The sequence below is a fragment of the Dasypus novemcinctus genome, chromosome X (assembly GCF_030445035.2).
Source record: "Dasypus novemcinctus isolate mDasNov1 chromosome X, mDasNov1.1.hap2, whole genome shotgun sequence".
Lineage (NCBI taxonomy): Eukaryota > Metazoa > Chordata > Mammalia > Cingulata > Dasypodidae > Dasypus > Dasypus novemcinctus.
The window spans coordinates 3,799,868-3,820,743 of record NC_080704.1 but is presented as its reverse complement, the minus strand read 5'-3'; the positions used below and the strand labels follow the sequence as shown (position 1 = coordinate 3,820,743).

General features: G+C 43.3%; 1 non-coding gene across 1 annotated transcript; it reads left to right on the top strand.

The window, feature by feature from the left end:
* The first annotated feature begins 14,954 nt into the window (after positions 1-14,954).
* Positions 14,955-15,061, top strand: LOC111759423 (U6 spliceosomal RNA). Its single transcript, XR_002793411.1, has one exon. It is a non-coding gene; the product is annotated as a U6 spliceosomal RNA (small nuclear RNA).
* The last annotated feature ends 5,815 nt before the right edge of the window (positions 15,062-20,876 follow it).

Below are 20,876 nucleotides of genomic sequence, written 5' to 3'. Positions count from 1 at the left end.
CCAGGCTAAGCTCACTGCCAGGTTTAAATATTTTATTTCATCTTCTAGTATTATCATTATCTATAGGCTTCTTTGAGTCTAACAATGTTTCCCTGTCCCAATTTTTGAGGTGTCACATTCCAGAAGCAACTGAACACTTTTAGTAATTTTTGAGCGTTTGTGAGAAATTAAGTTTTGGTAAATGGATGGTGATGATGATAGCAAAACACTGTGAAATTATTAACAACACTGAGTTATGTAGTCTGATGTGGTTAAAGATGAAATTTTAGATGGTGTATCTGTTACAGTAAAACTTAAATAAAATTTTTTAAAATTATATAATTATGCAATATAAACTGGGAACTGTAAAATAAGTCATGGACTATAGTAAACTGTGGAATTATAATAGTATTTTTTCATCAGTTGTAACAAATGAGCAACACTAATACAAGGAGTTAATAATAGGGACTGTATGGGAACTCTGTATTTTCTGCATGATTTTTGTGTAAACCTACAACTTCTCTAATAAAAAAATTTAGCAGAGCAGGGGTGGCTCAGTGGTTGAGCGCCTGCTTCACATGTATGAGGTCCCAGGTTCAATCCCCAGTACCTCCAAAAAATAATAATAATAATTTTTTAAAGAGATACAGCATGTTTCTGCAGATTTTATAGGAAAAGGTTGAAACTTCCATGTTCTGTATGGTAGCTACCAAATGTGAAAATAGCATTAAATGAAGCACACCTCACCAATAAGATGAAACAAAGTATTGATACTGGAATGAATGCCAAGAGAATAATGTTGTGTGAAAAACAGCAATCCCCAAAGTTTACCTACTGTTTAATTCCATTCATATAATGTTTTTTTATGTTTTTTATCTTATCCTCTTTTATTGTTTTAGAATACAAGTTTTCTCACTTTTTAAATAATTAAGTACATATTTTTACCATCATGCTACCTCCTCTCTTTTAAAATATTTTGTGGTCACTTTAATTAAGTAGGGAACTAAATATTGTTTCATAGTTTTCCATGATCTTATTTAACACACTGTTAAAACCTGACAACTCTTGACATTTTCCTTCAAAAAATCAAACCATAAATGATATTTTCTTTTTTTAACTTTATTTTTAAAGAAGTTTTAGATGACAGAAAAGTTCCATGGAAAATATATGGGAGGGAACAGATATGGCTCAAGCGATTGAGCTCCTGCCTACCACACGGGAGGTTCCGGGTTCTCTTCTTGGTGTCTCCTAAAGAAGGTGAGCAAGACAGTGAGCTGGCACAATGGGCTGGCATGGGAAGTTGACACGACAAGATGACGCAACAAGGAGACATAATGACAGACACAACAAAGCAGGGAGTGGAGGTGTCCTGGGCAATTGAGCACCTCTCTCCTAAATGGGAGGTCCCAGATTCGGTTCCAGGTGCCTCCCCCAAAAAAAAAGATGAGCAGACATAGAGGGCACACAACGAATGGACACAGAGAGTGGACAACAATTGCAAACAATGAGAGGGGAATAAATAAAATAAATCTTTAAATATGTATATATATATATGGGATTCCCAAACACCCCACCCCCTTCCCTTCCCACATTTCCCCCATTAACAACATCTTCCATTTCTGTGGTGCATTTGTTACAATTGAACACATATTGAAGCACTGCTACCAACCATGTTCTATGGTTTACATTATGGTTTACACCTTGCACCGTACAATTCCATGGGTTTTGACAAAATGCATAATGGCCGGTATCTGTCATTGCAATATCATGCAGTACAATATTAAGAAATGGAGGACAAATTGGTGATTGGGGGTGGTGGTGGAGAGAGGTGGGTGTGGTTATAAAATAGCAATGCCAGAAATCTTTGTGGTGAAGGAACTCATCTGCCTCTTGACTGTGAGGGTGGGTAGAGGAACCTACACGTGTAAAAATGGCAAAGAATTAAATATATACTCAGGCACACACAAATAAGTACAAGTGAAACTAGGAAAATCTGTAGATGGGTGAATTGCATCAATGTTCACTGATCTTGGTCTTGACTACAGTTCTGCAAGGTGTTATTGAGGTACCCGGGGAAAAAGATACACAGAACTTCTCTATATTATTGCTTACAGCTGCATAAGAATCTACAATTTTCTCAAAAGAACCAAAAAAAAAAAAAAAAAAAAAGATGCCCTAAAGACTAGAGTTAAGAATATGCCCAACTCCCATGCATGACAGGTAAACGTGAAAATCAGTAAAACCACTTTATAAAACCCTTGCCATGATGGCATTGTATTGTAGTGTCATCAACAGCCCTGAACTGTATAGGCAAAAGTTTTAGTTTGCCAAAGACTGCCAATGCAAAATATTAGAAATGGGTTGGCTTTTATAATGGGGATTTATTAGGTTAAAAGCTTATAGTTTGGAGGCTGCAAAAATGTACGAATCAGGTATCATCAGAGATGCTTTCTTACCAAAGGTTGGCTGTTGGCAGATCCCGGATTCCTGCTACATGGCAGACAAAATGGCGGCTCTCCATCTGGGTCTCTGCCTTGTCCCCCAAGCTTCCTTCTCCTGGAGCTCAGCTATAGATGATCAATCAAATGGCAGGGCTCCTCGCTTCAGCTTTGAGCTGAACCATAGGCTTAGCCTCTCAGGGGCCTCTCTCCATGCTTCTGTGCTCCACTGATTTACAGCATACACAGCCTCCATTCTCCAGGACCTCTTTCCACCTCTCAGGGCTTCTTTCCTTCTGCAGTTGCAGATGCTCCTCTCTCTCACATGTCAGGGTCAAAATGGGCTCACGGATGCTGTCCAATCAAAGACCCTAAAGCTATCTAATCAAAAGGTGTTCTAATCCAAAGTTCCCTTAACTGAATCTAATGTAATCAATGGGTTCCACATCCACAGGATTGGCTTAGTTCTAAGAACATGATCTATTATGGGAGTTACAAAAATCTTCAAACTGTCACAGTGAATGTGGTTGAAAGTGGAAACTTCAGGATGCATATATTACTAGAACAAAAACGAAAATATAAAATATAGGACTGTATGACACAGTGTACCTTATTGTAGATGATGTTGTTAACAGCACAAGTATAGGAATGTTCTTTCATGAATTATAACAATGTATGATAGAATACAAGGTGTTAATAATAGGGTAGTATATGGGGAAAAATACTCCTAATGTAAATAATGGAAGACAGCTAGAACTATTTTAATAATCTTTCATCAATTGTAACCAAGGTAACTCCTGTTTAAAAAAAAGAAGTCCAATTATAAAAAAAGTGCTATTATCAATAGAAACAAATGTTCCAAGCCAATGCAAGGTATAGGTGGTGGAGTGGTGTATGGGAATCCTGTCTTTTAAGCATAATTGTTTTGTAAAGTCACAACTTCTCTAATAACAAAAAAGAAAACTCATTGGAAGTGTCTTAAATTGGTCTCCCTGGAATTAGATTCTAAGAAAAAGTGTTGTGTGCAAGAGATTTATGCAGACATTTATTGTCTTACAGTTCTGGAGATCCAGTGTCCAAATTGAGTCTACTGGGGCTAAAATCTAGTTGTTGGCAGGGTTGGTTCTTTCTGGAGGTTCTGAGGAAGAATCTATTTCCTTGTCTTTTCCAGTTTCTGTATTCCTTGGCTCATGACCTCATAGAACATCACTTTTTCTCCCTCTGCCTCTGTTGTCAAAATGTCTTTTTTCCTTTGACCTTCTTGCCTCCCTTTTCAAATGACACATGTGATTGCATGTCAGACTCAAAGGGAAAATGCAGGATAATCTCTTCATCTCAAAAGCCTTAATTTAATCATGCCTGAAAAGTTCCATTTGCTATATAAGGTAACATTCACACATTCTGGGCATTCAGGCTGTGTAACTTTGGGGGCTATGATTCGGCCTGCCACAACTACCTTGGCTGCAGATGAGGGTGAGAGAACTTTTGAAGGTTTCCATTTGTCCTTCCTTACTATGATAATTCTTAGTCCAGAGACCAAGAGACAAATTGGGGTTTCTGCCAATGATCAAGGATGTTCATTCCAGTTATGTTTTAGGGGATTGGAAAAATGACCACTGGGTGGGGCTACAAACCCAGTAGACCAAAGCCAGACAACCTGAGCTGGTGGTCCAATTGTTGCTTGATGGTGTATCCTGATTCTAATAGGAAGGCCAGAGTGGCACTTTCAGTCCTGAATATCTAAACCCTGTATCCAACAATCTTTTAAGGACAGAGCACTGTTCTTTCCCTAGCAGACAGTTGCCTCATTAAAGGCTGCAGGTGTCTTTGACACTTGCTGAAATACTACAGCATCCTTCCTCATTTCTACCTGGCCTTTTTGATCAAAGAATTTGATATAGGAAGAATGACTCAGGTCCAGAAATGAGGAAAAGGATCATGACATGTTATTGGGTGGTGGCCGTCAACTTCCTGACCATCCTCCCTGAATTTCTTTTGATTGCATAAACTAAGCAGCCCCTCTTTCGGTATATAATGTCATAAATGGGTTTGTTGATTAGTGCATACATTTGAAATTATTCCTGAGGGTAGCAACCACATTTCATTTATTTACTTTATGGTCCTCAGATAGGACTAAGTAGTTAGTTCTCAGTATGGTTTTAGGAGGGTCTTTAAATAAAGGTGTGATCGTTTTAATTATTGAACACTGAGTAAATCTCATGAAGCTTGGAAGAAAACCGAAAGTTTTAAAGTTGTGGTTTTGATATAATTTCTAAATTACTCTCACATTAATAAACATAGCTATTAGCTATGATATCATTTTTAAATGAGTCATTTCGTGAGTCTCCAAAAATGTTTGCCTCTAAAATGAGGAGCAAAACAAAATAAAACCAGAGGTAAGGGCCAAGTTTTCCATTTTGGAAGCCAAGGGAATTTGTTAGTGTAAAGAAAGTTATCACTTTAAATATCTAATGGTTTAACTTTCTACCAACTAAACAATGGATTATTTAACTGGGTAAGGAATACAGAGTTAAAGGAATATTGGCTTTTATAATACCCTAACTAGGTCACCAAAATCAACTTCTAAGACTGGGCCAAGCTTCTTTCTCCCATCCTTCTTACTTCTAAAAATACTGGCTTCAACTCTACCCAAGCTCTCTATAGGTCGGGGAATTAGTCAGCCAAAGGGGTGCTGATGCAAAGTACCAGAACTCTGTTGGCTTTTATAAAAGGTATTTCTTTTGGGTAGCAGTTTACAGTCACAAGGCCCTAAAGTGTCCAACTCAAGGTTACTTCCTCACCAAAGTCTGTTGCCATGTGTTGAAACAAGATGGCGGGCGATGTCTGCAAGGGTTTAGCCTTCCTTGTTCTCTTAAGGTTCCATGGTCCCAGCTCCTTCCAATCTCTGCTCTAGGCTGGAGGGCTAGTTTCTTTCCAGGCTCAGCTGCTCTGGTCTTTTCACAAGGTCAGCTGTAAACTCTCAGGAGAATGGCTTATCTCTCTTCCTGGGGCTACAGGATCCTCTTCTGTGTGTATGGAGCTCCCTTCCTCTGTGTATCTTATTCTGTGTATCTACTACTCTGTGTCTCCTTGATTGAGTGTCCATTTAAATAGCCCACCCAGGGGGCAGGGACTCAACCCTGCATGTCCTAAAGACGTGGTCAAATCAAAGCTCTAATTGTAACATAATTTAATCAAAGGCATCTCAGCTGAATTGAATACAATCAAAGAGTTCCATACCCAGAGGAACAGATATTGATTACAAAATAATCAATATCTCTTTTGGGAATTCATAAATAATCTCAAACTGCCACAGCCAGGCTCTGGGCAGCCCACTCTGGTAATGCCACTCATTTTGAAGCATGTCCACCTTGCTTTTGGTGGCTAAGCACCATCACCTACCTGAAACAATTTTGAAATCCTACCATTCCTTTTGCTCCAAGATAGCCCAATATCATAGCATCTGCAAAGTCCCTTTTGCCATGTATGGTAATCTTCACAGGTTTTGGGAATTCAAGCATGGCATCTTTCTAATGCCAATTATTCCACCAACCATGGCTACAACGTGGCTTGAACATAAACTGTTCAATATCTTCAAACTAAGTTCAGTGAACACACATCCTACCATTACTCCTGACCTACAGAAGATTTCTACCATGCAACTTCTCAGTCATGCTGGCTCCCCTTGCTCCAGCGTCTTCCTTATTGCTTTGGATAATGGGATGTCCTCCAGGCCCCCGGTTTTCTGAGATGTGTCCACTCCACCCTATCCACCTCTCTGAGTCTTTCACTCATCTCTACCACCACATGCCAGGTGAATCTAGCACTTGTAGTTCATGTAGCATGGACCATCACGTTTTCCAAGTTGACAAGAACCATCTTGACTCTTCCAGAGTTTCTCCCTGAATGTTAAATCCTGCTTCCATATCAAGAAACTCCCTCTTAACCAACTTTATGATCTGCCCCCTTGTTCCAGCAACCTCAAAGTCCAGTGGGATGCACATTCTCCTAGCTCTGCTGAAACATTTCATCCAGACTGTGTAGCACCTTCAACTTCCAGATAACACCCAACTCCCATTTTCCTTGGTGGGACCAACGTATGCCCTCAGACTTTTGTGGCTCACTGCCAGGAGGGAAGGTGGAGGCAGATTCCGAGAGAGGAAGCATTACTTCAATGTCACATGACCTTCTCTCTTTTCGGTCTCTTCTCTTCTTCTCATGAGGACACGAGATATTTTTAATGTGGTCCCATTCTACTCCAGTATGATCTCATCTTAATTTAAGTAATACCATCTGCAATGATTCTAATTCTAAATAAGTTTTCGGCATGAGGCACTGGTAGTTAGGACATCAGTAGATCATTTGATCACCCAAAAAAAGTGGGCTAAAGCTTGCTTAACTAACTCCTGATTGGTTACTTGGCTTGCTAATTCACCCTCTGTCTCACTGTGGCTTCGTTCATTTGCTTAACACCCACCTGACACCACATAGAGAAAGTTGAAAAGACATGGAATATGCTCACAAGGTGCCCCCCAATTTAATCATTAAACCAGAACTGTTGGGGCAGCATGAGAAGGTCCAGCCCACCATGCTTGGGGACCCAGTTGGAGGCCCCCTGCCATCCCATCTGCTACTGCATTTCCAGGACACGCAGGAGTGCTCCTTTGGAAACCTGGTTACATACCAATGACAGATCCAAAATATGTAAGGCCAGGGAAGCGGATGTGGTTCAAGCATTTGGGTACCCGCCTACCACACGAGAGTTCCTGGGTTCAGTTCCCAGTGCTTCCTAAAGTAGACGAGCAAGACAGTGAGCTGACACGACAGGCTGGTGCGGCAAGCTGATGTAACAAGATGGCGCAACGAGGTGACGGAACAAAGAGACACAATGAGGAAACACAATGAGAGACACAACAAGCAGGGAGCAGAGAAGGCTGAATCCATTGGGCACCTCCCACCTACATGGGAGGTCCCGGGTTTGGTTCCTGGTGTCTCCTAAAAAATAAAAGACGAGCACACAATGAATGGACACAGAGAGCAGACAGCGAGCGCAAACGAGGGGGAGAGAAATAAATTAAAAAACTAAATCTTTAAAATACATATGTATTTATACAGCCAGCATTTCCCTTCACTGTGGGTGGGACAGGGGCAGCTGGCTCAAGAGCTCAGAGCCAACGTGGGAATTGATGAGTTAATGGTTCTAATTCCCAAGGGATCTGGAGTTCCATGTACATGAGTGACTCTCTTGACTGATGACTATATCAACAGGATGCTTATGTGTCGTGTCACCTTACCCCAAACGCTTGATGAGGGAAGTCCTCTAAATCACTTGCTCATCAAAACATCCAAACGCCAAGTCTGCGGACTAACGCAATGAGCCTCTTTCATTTTATGTATTCCACGGATCACATTTCCAAGACTTTTCCGAGGAGCGTGGCAAGGAGGTAATACAAATGCGTGCCGCCGTGATAAGCGAATTCTGCAAAAAAATCAACTCTGTTTGCATAAAATTCCACTCCATCTCCTAAGGAGGGGGACAGGTCCTCTTCTCATATTAAACAAAAATATTTGAGGGGAGCGAATGCAGTTCAAGTGGTTGAGCGCCTGCTTCTCATGTATGAAGTTCTGGGTTTAATCCCTGGTACCTCAAAAAGAAAAAAAAAAAAAAAAAGAACCGTATCTGACAAACGAGGGGGTTCTGGGTGGGTAAATGGGGGTGTCCTTAGAAGCAGGCTGCCGAGAGACCCACCGATGAGGGGTCTAAATGTTTTCCTTGAGTTTGTATGACTCACTCCTCAATGAAAACCTTCATCCTTTCTCAGAAAAAAAGGAGAGTGAAGCTGATGTTCAAAGCAGGATGATGAAGGAGTTTATGCGTCTCAAGTTAGAGAATTTGGGATATCACAAAAGACAGAAAACGAAGCGTTGTTCTTCTCCCACTTGACCGCCAGGTGGCATCTTAGACAAACACATGGCACTTGCAGCTCTCCTAGCCTGAAATGCCCTGTTTTCATCATTATTACTATCACCATTACATCACCATCATTGCCCTCAACAACTCATCATCATCATTCAAGTCTCGCAGACTTTAAAAGTCATTTATTGAGGTGAAACTGACATCACATAAAATTAACCGTTTTTAAAGTGCACAGTTCAGGGAGGGACATAGAGTACGTTCACAACGTTAAACAATCACCATCTGTATCCAGTTCTAAAATATCCCCATCACCCCAAGCAGTTTCTCCCCTTTCCCTCTCTCCCTGTCCTCCCCATCTCCTGGCCCACCACCCGTCTGCTTTGTGTATCTGTGGATTTACTAATCCCAGACGTTTCTTATCATTGGAATCGTGCAGCATGGGCCATCTGAGGCCACACAGCATCATCATATATCAAGAACGTCATTTACTTTTATGGTGGAATATTCCATCGTGTGGAGAGACCACAATTTGTTCTTCCACTTGTCAGCTGATGGACATTTGGACTCTTTCCACCTTTAGGCTATTGTGAATTGCGCTACTATGGACATATGTGAAAGAATATTTCTTGGAGTACCAGGTTTGCTGGGGACATATACGTAGGAGTAAAATTACTGCGTTACATTTTTGCATGTTATAGTGACATGTAAAGGGTCTAAAATAAATCAGTTGGGGACTTTAAAAAATCTCAAAAGAGATTGCAGAGCAGGAAATAGTTTGAAGACAAACGTTCTCTTTCCCTGACATGAAAGTCCTTTTACTTATCCCAGCCAAGGTTACCTTCTTCTCCCTCTCTGGTCCCTGAGTTCCTCCTTTCTCTTCTAAGTGAAGGAACTTTTCCAGACATGCAGAGCTTCAGAAAACTGCATTTTCTCCCCTAGCTCACTCTGCAGAGTCTAAGGTTTCCCATTGTTCTGGTAAATAGAATTATTCACCTTCCTTCTCAAACCACATTCCTGGGGCATGACTTAAGGATTCAGAAACAACCTTAAATAAAGGAGACTCAGGAAGCGCTGGCCTCTATAGGACCTGGCATGGCCCCGGAGAGATGGCCCCAGAATTTGCTTTCAGCAGTTCTCCAGCAACTCCTGTTTCACTCCTGTTACTTTGTAAGATCTCAAAGAGAAATCACCCGGTAAGCTTGATTCCCACAGCTACAACTCAGAACTGGGGCTCACAGCTAAAACAAAGTGACCTGATGTTTATTCTTGCTATTCTAAAACTTTAGCAGAAGGTGCAACTGGTTGCCACGGTAGAGCAGCGCCCTGGAGATGGGTTGTCTGGCCATCGCCCACAAACTGGCTGGGGGTCTCAGAGCAGGGGTGGACATCAAGGTTAGAGAGGCAGAAGCTCTTTACCTACCCACGTAGAGGAATTTCAACTTTTTAAACCCCGAGAAAGGTCTTAGCAATCGCATTCACTGGCTGATCAGCCTTGCTTCTACTCAAAACTATCCAACCCAAAAAAGCCCAATGGAGACAGGAAATTATTTAAAGACACAAACAAAAATAAATAAAATAAAAAATAAAGAAACAAAGAACTGGATCTCAACCCCTGAGGAAAAAAACGGCTGTGTTTCCAGCCATATTCTGAGACTGAGAACATGAGAGAATGAAAACTCTGCACCTCCTGACCACCAAATCCTCAGTCATTCCATGGAATGTTCCAGTATCTCTTCCCTCGGAATTGAAAACTACCTGCCACATGAACCCAAGGAAAGTCTCAAGTCTTCCTGAAGCTTCCCCAGTCCAACCCAGTTCTCCTCCTCCATCACATTTTCCCCAGGGGAAACAGGTTATGTCGTGAAAGAAAAAAATCATCTATGCAGTCCCCCAAAAACAAACATATGTATCTGTCTATGCAAACCCTGTGGCGACTGGAGCTCAGAATGGGCATGGAAATAAATGCAACCTTTTCCAGGAAAGCAAGAGCATGACGATTATTCCCAAAAGCTACTTTTCCCTTTCCCACTGGGAGCCAGGTGGGTAAACAAGTTCTTCCTGCTCATTCACAGAAATCTAACATGCGCTGTGCTCCGAAATCAAATCCAAGGACTCCTGGCTCCTGGGTCCCTGATTGGAAACCCAAGCTGTCTTGAACGCTCTCATAACGTTCTAGATAATCGGGGATATACATTTATATGCCCAAGGTAGCAGAAAACCCAACATCTTCTTGGCAGCCCTTGAAGCCTGGAGGCAAAACACAGAAATGCCACCCAAAGATGGCCACAAAAAACAGAGCAGAAAAAGAGAGTGACACTGCACTAGGAACTCATCCCTGGGCCCTGGTTTACAGCAGCCAGTGGGAAAGTACCTCTGGACCTTGCCCCTCGCCCATCTCTGCCCCACACCTACAAAGTAAGGCTCTCCCAGCTACAGCTGATGTCATTTGTCTTGTTCTCCACAACTGTTCAAGCTGATCATTTGTCTTCCGTGCTTTTGACCATGGCTGGATAGAGAACGAACTCATTTTCTTTTTGTCACCGGGAAAAAAATGCATTTAATCTGAAAAGGGGTGAAGGCCATGGGGTGAGAATGACAAGCCTGAGCTAACACTGTCATTGGTACTCAGCCTCCCCCAGCCAGGACAAGTCCCCAGAGTCCCAAGCTGAGCTCGTCCTTGCCTCTGATAATTAGCTCTCCTGGGGCAGGCACCTCACCTGGGGACGGAGACCCGCCCCACTGCTGGGAGGGAGAAACAGGTGTGATTTTCCTTCCCGATCCCTATGGCACCCGTGGGCACGTCTTACAATTAGTCTCCATGCAGAATAAACACAGCCCTTCCAAGTCGAAAACCCAGCTCCGTTTGGGAAGATTGAAAAGGCGATGACGCTACTTGGACTCTTGGGGCTCCCATAAATCAACAGACAAGTGCTTTCTCACTGTTCTGGAGACCAGAAGTCTGAAACCAAGATGTCAGCAGAGCCCTGCACCCTTTGAAGCTTCTACAGGAGGGTCTTTCCTCACCTCCTTCAGTTTCTGGTGGCCGCCAGCCATCTTTGGTGCTCCATGGCTTGTGGCCTCAATGTCCCAGTTTATGCCTCCATGTTCACCTGGCTCTCGCCCCTGTGTGTCTGTGAATCTGCCTCTCCTTCAAAGGCAACGGTCATGTTACATTAAAAGCCCACCCTTCTCCAGAACGCCCTCATCTTAACTTGCCTACGTCCATGTATAAGGACCCTATTTCCACTTAAGTCCCTTCACAGGGGTAAGAACTTCAACGTGTCATAATTCAACCCATAACACATACGAATACTACCAGGGTAAATGATAGGAGTTTTGCAAACAGAGCCGGCTCGGCGTAAGAAAATATCCTGCTTTGCAATCAGAACTGGGCTGGAAATAAACGAGGGGAAGCTGACCCAAGCCTAGCACGGGGGATGCCAACAGAAATATGCCTTGTGGAAGGAAGTCATCTTGACCGTTGCACATCACAGCGAGGTGGCAGATGGTGGTCATAAAGATATGGAATCCATCCATGTTGCACCTTCATGGAGCCCAATGTGGATCACTCCATGGGATGTTAAGCACTGGGGTGAGGTTTGTTTTGGTTTGCTTTCCTAGAGGAGGAAGAAGGAAAAAGCACTAAGCAGTCCATGTGCCCTGCTTCAACCCTGATCCTCATGATACCCCACGGCTAGTAACACAAACAGAGTCGCTCAGAAGCAGCCCAAGAAGAAGACTTTCAGGCTCCACTCCAAATCTCCTACATCAAAATTGGAATCCAAACACAATTCCCTGGGGGACCCTTTGCAATTTTAACCCTTGAGAAGTATGGTCCTACAGCATAACATTTCCCAAACCCACAACTCTTTAGCTTAAAGCCGTGGTTCCCAACCGGGGGAGATTTTTTGGCAATGTGTGGACACATTTTGGGTGTGTGTGTGGGGAGGTGGGAAATCCTCCTGGGACCCAGTGGGAAAAGTTCAGTGATCCTGTTTAACATCCTGCAATGGACAAATAATGGCAGTGTTCTAAAATGCATTGTGGTGATGGATGCACAGATCTGCAAATATAGTAAAAACCATTGAATGGGACACTTCAAATGGATGAGTTATATGGTATGCGAGTTGTATTTCCACAAAACGATGAATATAATTCCTCTTTAGAAACCACTGACAAGTTTCACTCAGACCTAGCTCATATATATGACTGAACTGGAAAACCGTTTATTTTAAATCTGACCTTGCCCACCTGGAAAGAACCAAAGAGATGATATAGTCCCAGTATTCAAAAAAATCTCAGCAGGTCAAGTAGCAACACTTGGGTCATCCTGAAAGCAAAGGAGGGAGTGAATTCTGGTCCCCTCACCTTTTCCATTACCCAGAATGCTAGAACATTCCTGTACCCTTGTATACAGCTTGGTCTCAAAAGGTTTATCTGTTCAATCTTTAGGAAGATTTTGGCAAGCTAATGTCTCTGTTAAAGTGTTGAAAAGTTGAAAGATGCATAAATCTTCTTTTCCTTATTATCTTTCTTAGGTTCCCTCTAGGGAACAGTACAGAAGCCATGGGGTGGGGGGTTGGGAATGTAGAATTAGCTGAAAAATTAGAGATTAAGATCCATACTTTTCCATTGTAGATAATTACACTAGTTTAATCCTGAGAAAGATGCTGGCAAGAGGAACTCCAATTATATAGTGACAGGAGCAGACAATCAATGGTGTGAAGAGATAATATCACTTATTATATTGTCAGAGACAGTTGGAAACACTTCAAGCGTATTGAGCTTACAACATTGGGTGAGCAGGTGAGAAACACACAGTTCTCGTACCTGTCCCAGCATGTCCCTGAAGTTTTAATTTATTTATTTTGAAAACAAGCTACAACTCACTAGGGAAGTCCCAAATTCTGCAGACAATGGAATAGGTGGTGATAAAGTTCGTACTTCCTGGTTTGCCACAACCATGAGTCAAATGGAAAAGATCACGTCGCCAAGGGCTGCCTAACACCCTGGGGTGGAGGGTTGGTTCCCAAACAGGAACTACCACAATTGGGACTTTCTGTCTGTATCAGACAGGGCTCTTCAGAAGAACAGAACCCATAGGATATAAGGATAGATAGATAGATAGATAGATAGATAGATAGATAGATAGATAGATAGATAGATAGAAAGTTAGATAGATAGATAGATAGATAGATAGATAGATAGATAGATAGATAGATCATAGAGAGAAATGATGGATGATAGAAAGATAACGGAGGGTGGATGGTTGGGTGAATGAGAGAGAGATGATGGATTGGTGGATAGAAGGATGGTTGGATGGAGGATAGATAGATGCATAATAAAGAAGAGCTGGATTGATGGATAGATAGATGGATATATGAGAAATAGATGATAGGCAGGTAGATAGATAGGTAGATGTTGGATGGATGGATGTTGGATGGATGGATGGATGGATGATAGATACATTATAGATATTGATGATAATAGATAAGATGATGCTGTAGGGACAGTTACCAAACATTGTATGTCCTCCCATGGCCCACCGGGTGGAACGTGGTAGAATGTGGACTATGATGTGGACCATTGACCATGAGGTGCAACAGTGCTCTGAGATGTATTCAGCCAATGCAATGAATGTCTCATGATGATGGAGGAGAATGTTGATATGGGGGGAGTAGTGGGGTGAGGGGGGTGGGGGATATATGGGGACCTCATATTTTTTAATGTAATATTAAAAAAATAAATAAAGACAAAAAATAAATTTAAAAAAGATAGAGAGATGGTTGATAAATATAGAGATGATAAATAGGTAGATAGAGGATGAAGATTAATAGATAATTAAAGATATATAGATAGATTAGATAGATGATACCTATAGACAGATGATAGGTTAGATAGATGATAGAGTGAATGACATTGCATAAATAGAAAGATAAGTTAAATGATGTATGGTTCACATACCAGCGGATCTAACAAGTGTGAAATCTGTAAGGCATGTGGGTAGGCTGGAAACTCAAGCAGGATTTTATGCTGTAGTCTTGAGTCAGAATGTCTTCTTGCCACTGGAAAGAACCACAGAGAAACCTCTGTTCTTTGCTCTTAGCCTTCAGATGATTGGATGAGGGCCACCCCATTATCAAGGTCCACCCACATAATCTCCTTTCCTTAAAGTCAGCTGATTGTAGATGTTTAAGCACATCTACAAAGTACCTCCACAGCAACACCTAGGTGAGGGCATGATTGAACAACTGGGGACTGGCCTGGCTAAGCTGGTACATAAGACCATCCATCACACGGCCTCAATAGACCAGTAACACGATGAGCTGGGAGACACGGAAAACATCATAACTTGAACACGACTCTGGTCATGAAACAGGTAACTTCACCATAAACTACCTGAAAATAATACACAGGTATGTGCCAGTATTGACTCGTTATCTCTCCTTACCTCTTCCAGATGGACTTTTAAAAATGTGCCTGTTCCCTGATCCCACCCAAATCTCTTGCTCTTCCTTATTGATACTAAGATTTTTCTTTAGTGGTCCATACGTCATGCTACCTGGGCCTTAGATGTCTACAGTCTTACTTTAGGTTATGTGTGCTAATTTCAAGGAATGGTGCTCGCTTCGGCAGCACATATACTAAAATTGGAACGATACAGAGAAGGTTAGCATGGCCCCTGCGCAAGGATGACACACAAATTCGTGAAGCGTTCCATATTTTTTAAAAAACTGAATGAACTCATTTCATAAATGTTATTAAATTACTTTTGTTGCCATAAAGAAAAAAAATTTCAAGGAATGCTATTCTCAGTCCCACAATAGGTACAACTTGCCTTTATAATTCTGTGAGCTATTCTGCTTGTGATAAACAAGTTGCACACAACGCTGAAGATGGAGGAGATTCATTCATTCACTTTTCCAATTCATTCCGGGAAAAAAAAAAACAAATAAAACACCTGTTCTCCCTTATTATATTTTCTAAAGAGTTTCCTCAACGTTATAGTTTCAACCACATAATCACCAACGTCCCATGTTCACCTGCACCCTCCCAACCCTCCCCCGGCTGGCGTATGCCCAGGAGACTTGAATCTCTGGGCTGTCCATGTGCCAGTTCGGCCCTGAGTCTCCAGTTCATGGGACTTACCCAGGTCAGCTGACAGGGAGGTGAGGATGGTCAACCACCACACCAGGGAACTGAGAGTGCCTACAACAGCAAGCAGGAGAATCCCATCCATCAGCCATGTGGGATCTAAGCCTCCTCTCAATTAAGAAGTGGAGTGGACATCACCATCTTAGGGTCCTCAGGATTGGGGAATAAATTATGGACTAGAGTAGACTTACTGGTATTCTACTGTAGAATTATTGCAACTCTAGTAATGGAAGAAATTATATCATCGATGTGGAGACAGTGGCCATGGGAGTTGCTGAAGGCAGGAAGAGGGGAAAAGAAGTGTGATGGGGATTTTTTTTTTTTTAAAGATTTATTTATTTATTTAATTTCCCCCTCTCCCCTGGTTGTCTGTTCTTGGTGTCTGTTTGCTGCGTCTTGTTTCTTTGTCCGCCGCTTCTGTTGTCGTCAGCGGCACGGGAAGTGTGAGCGGCGCCATTCCTGGGCAGGCTGCTCTTTCTTTTCACGCTGGGCGGCTTTCCTCAGGGGCGCACTCCTTGCGCGTGGGGCTCCCCCACGCGGGGGACACCCTTGCGTGGCACAGCACTCCTTGCGCGCATCAGCGCTGCGCATGGCCAGCTCCACACGGGTCAAGGAGGCCCGGGGTTTGAACCGCGGACCTTGATGGGGATGTTTTTGGGACTTGGAGTTGTCCTAAATGATGTTGCAGGGACAGATGCAGGACATTATACATCCTGCCATAACCCACTGAATGGACTGGGAGAGAGTGTAAACCACAATGTAAACTATAATCCACGCTGCATAGAAGTGCTCCAAAATGTACTCCTCAAATGCAATGAATGTGCCACACTAATGAAAGACGTCAATGTGGGAGGGGTAGGGGATGTGGGGAGTGGGGTATATGGGAACCTCCTATATATTTTAATGAAATATTTTGCGTGATCTATGCAACTTTTAAAAATAAATTAAAATATATTTAAGCAAACAAACAAACAAACAAACAAAAAAACCCAGATGTCTGATCCCCTACCTAATAGGCAAAATCTCAGAGCAGGTGCCCAGGGAGGTTCTAGCCTCAGACAAGGATATGTGATCCTAGAGGAAGGATTCAGAAATGATATCCATGAGTAGGAGCCCACAACAGGGTGACAGAAGCTGGAGAAAGCAGATGAGGGTGCAGAGCAGAATTTTTGAAAATACGCTTAGCTAAAGGAATCTTGGCTCAGACCCTTTGCATGCACCAGGGCCTCAGCCAGTAGGTGGAGAGGCTGAAAAAGATCCAAAACTTCCTTCAGAGGTCAGAGGAGGTGAGCCTGGATCTCTGCCCAAGCTTGAACACACCCAGGTAGAATGCCCTCACTTTCCATGAGTGCAAGAATTCACAGAGGTACATCACTACCTGGAAAATCATCCCAACTGTGCAGAAGTAATGGGATATGGGTGGCTTCCATATAATACTATCAGACTTCTCTGGTTGCCCTCCACATCTCTTTTAATCAGCTAATTCCTTCTTGCACTGCTAAGTAGATGGTAGCACACACCAATCTGGAACACTCAGACGAGTCAAGCATCCTTTATCTTCATTTTGTCATATTATCAGTCTTGCTTTATCTCATAATTGCATGGAAATATGTGTGGAAAATGTGAAAGGATCCACAGTAAATTAATTTCCTTCCTCTTCTCTCTTCCTTCTTCCCTCCCTCCCTTCATTCCTTCCTTCCTGCCTGCCTTTTGTTCATTCCTCCTGCCTTTTGTTCATTCCTCCTTTCTTCCATCCTTTCCTTTTTCTTTTCCCTTCTTTCCTTCTTTCCTTCCTTCCTTTCTCTTTTTCTTTCTCTCTTTCTCTTTACTTCCTTCCTTCCTTCCAATTTCCTTCCTTCTATCCTTGCTTTCCCTCTTTTCTTCTCCTTTCTTCTTTCTCCTTCTTTCCTTCCCTTCCTTCCTCCCTCTCTGCCTACTTCTTCCTTTGAGCACATCACATCTCCAGCCCTGTAGCATCAACGGTACCAACATGGAAAGGGCATGGCAATTGACAAGCAACATATACAAAACTAATGGCAATAAGGGGATAGAATGGGGATGTACTGGTTGAGAAATGATTGTGGATCTACCCAGTCTCTCTGTTCCACAATTGAATAGAGGTTGAAAAATACCACACAGCCATTTTAGACCACTGACTCAACTATTTGACCTGGAAACTCAACTACTTGATATATACTCCAAAGAATTGAAAGCAGGGTCTTGAACAGACATTTGCATGCCAATGTTCATAGCAGCATTGTTCACAATAGCCAAGAGGTGGAAACAACCCAAGTGTCCATCAACAGACGAATGGATTAAGAAATTGTGGTATAGGGAAACGGACTTGGCCCAGTGGTTAGGGCGTCCATCTACCACATAGGAGGTCTGCGGTTCAAACCCCGGGCCTCCTTGACCCGTGTGGAGCTGGCCCATGCGCAGTACTGATGCACGCAAGGAGTGCCTTGCCACGCAGGGGTGTCCCCCACGTAGGGGAGCCCCACGCGCAAGGAGTGCCCCCGTAAGGAGAGCCGCCCAGCGTGAAAGAAAAGTGCAGCCTGCCCAGGAATGGCGCCGCCCACACTTCCCGTGCCGCTGACGACAACAGAAGCGGACAAAGAAACAAGATGCAGCAAATAGACACAGAGAACAGACAACCGGGGGAGGGAGGGAATTAAATAAATAAATAAATCTTTAAAAAAAAGAAATTGTGGTATATATATATACAAGGAAATATTATTCATCCATTAAAAAAAATATATAAAGTTCTGATACAGGCTACAACTGGTGTCCCAGCTGCTAAAACAGATATTAAGCAATGGGTTGGTTTAAACAATGGGAATTCATTGGCTCACAGTTTTGAGGTTAAAAGTCCAAAATCGAGGTGCCACCAAGGTGATACTTTCTTCCAGAAACTATTGGAGTGCCACCAAGGCAATACTTTCTTCCAGAAGACTGGCACTCTGGGACTGGCTGCCAGCAATCCTTGGTCCTTGGCGTTTTTTTCTGTCACATGGCCGTGCACATGGTGGCCTCCTCTTTCTCTTCCATTTCCGTTGACTTCCAGCCTCTTCTGGCTTTCTCTCTCCACGTCTGGTTTTCACTCTGCTTCTCAAGGATCTCAGTCATCCAGATTAAAGCCCAATTCCATGGGGCCACACCTTACCTTCTTGAAGAGATCTCATTTACAGTCACCAAAGAGCCAACAACGACCGAGGACAATTCATTCCACCTCAACGCGGGAAACACGAGTGAAAGAAACTGGACACCAAAGGACATTTACCGTACAATTCCAGGTATGAAATGTCCAAGAGGGGTAAATCCATATATAGAGAAAATATATTGGTGGTTGCCCGAGAGCATGGGGACGGGGTGACTGCTAATGAGTAGGGGATGGTGAAGACTTTAACACCAAATGGTGGTGGTGGCTACACAGAATGGTGAGTGTTCTAAGTGCCACTGAATCACATCCTGAAGTGGTTAAAATGGTGGCTTTTATGCCATGTGAATTTTACCACATTCAAATATAAACACACAACGAAGTGCTAGGGTCTGAAGCTGGAAAGAGTGAGCAAAGAACGTGCCCCTTCCCTTCCGGTCTCACATTTCAGTGTATTACTAGGCTGTCTGCTCAGTAAGCCCTTTTAGCGGACATATTGCAGAATTTAGGTCAAGAGCTGAGGACCAAAAGGAAACTGAGCTACACTTCTGGGGTGACTCTTCTCACTCTTCCTTGCACCTCCAATTTTCCTCTGCAGCTGAGCTCCTCTGAACTTCTCTGAGCCTGGAGACCCCGGCTAGCCTTCCCAGACCACCACCCCCCCCCCCCCCCCCCCCGCCCCTGCCATTTGTTCCAGAGCTCAGGGCAGCTGTCCCACGTCCTCATAAAACCCCAGGCAACACCTGGGAGCTGGGAGCCACCTGTGAGCACCTGCTGGTTGGGAACACTCCTCCCCAGAGGACTGCTTGCCTCCTGGGTGAGGGGGCTGGTGGCGTGGGGAGAGCCCCAAGTTTATCATTTAAATGCCAGGATATCTGCTTTCCTCTCCGTTGCAATCCAGCTGTTAGGTCTCAAAGCAGGGCCTTTATGGATAACCAGAGATGGCATGAAGAAAACAAGAGTTAGGCAAACTCACATTTTATTACGTCTGCAGAGGTAAGGAGCCAAGGCCAGCCCAAAGTGACTCAGACCCGACTCCTTGTGCTGCAGTTTTACTCTTGCTTAAATATCCAAATTACTATTTAGCATTTGCTTTGATTATGCATTAGTTTTTATACACATGGATGAACACACATAGCTGGTTATATAATTGTATGATTAGCATGTTCAGGAAATCACGCTTGCACGTACATTGCATGATCAAGGAAGGGGCGGATAACTCCACCCCTGGGTGGGAATTTTACTATGTTAATTAAGCAAGTTGAAGTGAGGACAGCAAGGGGCTGTTTCTGTGCAGGTCCGGCCAACTGGTTGAAGCTGGTCTTCATACTTCATTGCTTCAACAGGATATTCTTGACCACCAAAAGCGGAATTTGGCCCAAAGAGAGGGTTGCATTTCATTACCTTCTGGTTTGCTTACAATTCTTTTCTTTGCACCCTAGCAACAGGGAGAGAAACAACTTACTTTCAGGTATTCGGTCATCCTACATCCATCACAGCCATTCCCTAGAGTTGTTTTGTTGTTTTTTTTTTTTAACTGGGTCTTCAGCAGAAGTAAAACTTCGACGTCCAGGGGAGCTCATCGGAGGACAGCTGGAGGTGCTTTCCACTGTCCTTCCTGAGAAAACGCCTTTGAAATGGGAATCCTTGCAGCCCGGGATGGTATCAGAGCGGCCTCAATTCACAAGCCCTGCTGTGACGTGCTTGGAGGAGCTTGGCATCCACACCCAGTCTATCTCCGGCTGGATCTCTAGACCTAGTTGTCTACAAAAGGAGCGTGCTTTCTGTGGTGCTCCCACCTGCAGATCTGGGACAAGTCTTCCAAAAGGACGTTTTGAAAGGGCAAAGGCAGGGTCTCCCCTTTCCCCCAAGCCCCTCGGGACACCTTTAGAAAGCAGAGGCGGGATTGGATTCCACCCTCTTTTGAGTGCTTTGTTTGGAGAGCTCTCAGGGGACTCCCACGGAGCCAGCTTCCTCTGCCAGCAGCCTGCCCTACCCTTTCTCTTCTCTTAGCTCTTTTGAAGAGCTCTGCGAGCTGGGTGCCATAGGATTCAAGGTCTCAACGCAGCCAAAGAGAAGGTCTTTAAAAACCTGTCTGCCAGGTTGTACTGACCAAAAGCATGTAGGGGAAAATGAGAAATGTGTTTGACGTCTATTTTCCGTGCATGCTGGTATACTAGGCAAAAGCTTGATGGAAAAATCAGGAACCCCAAAGATAGTCAGATATCTA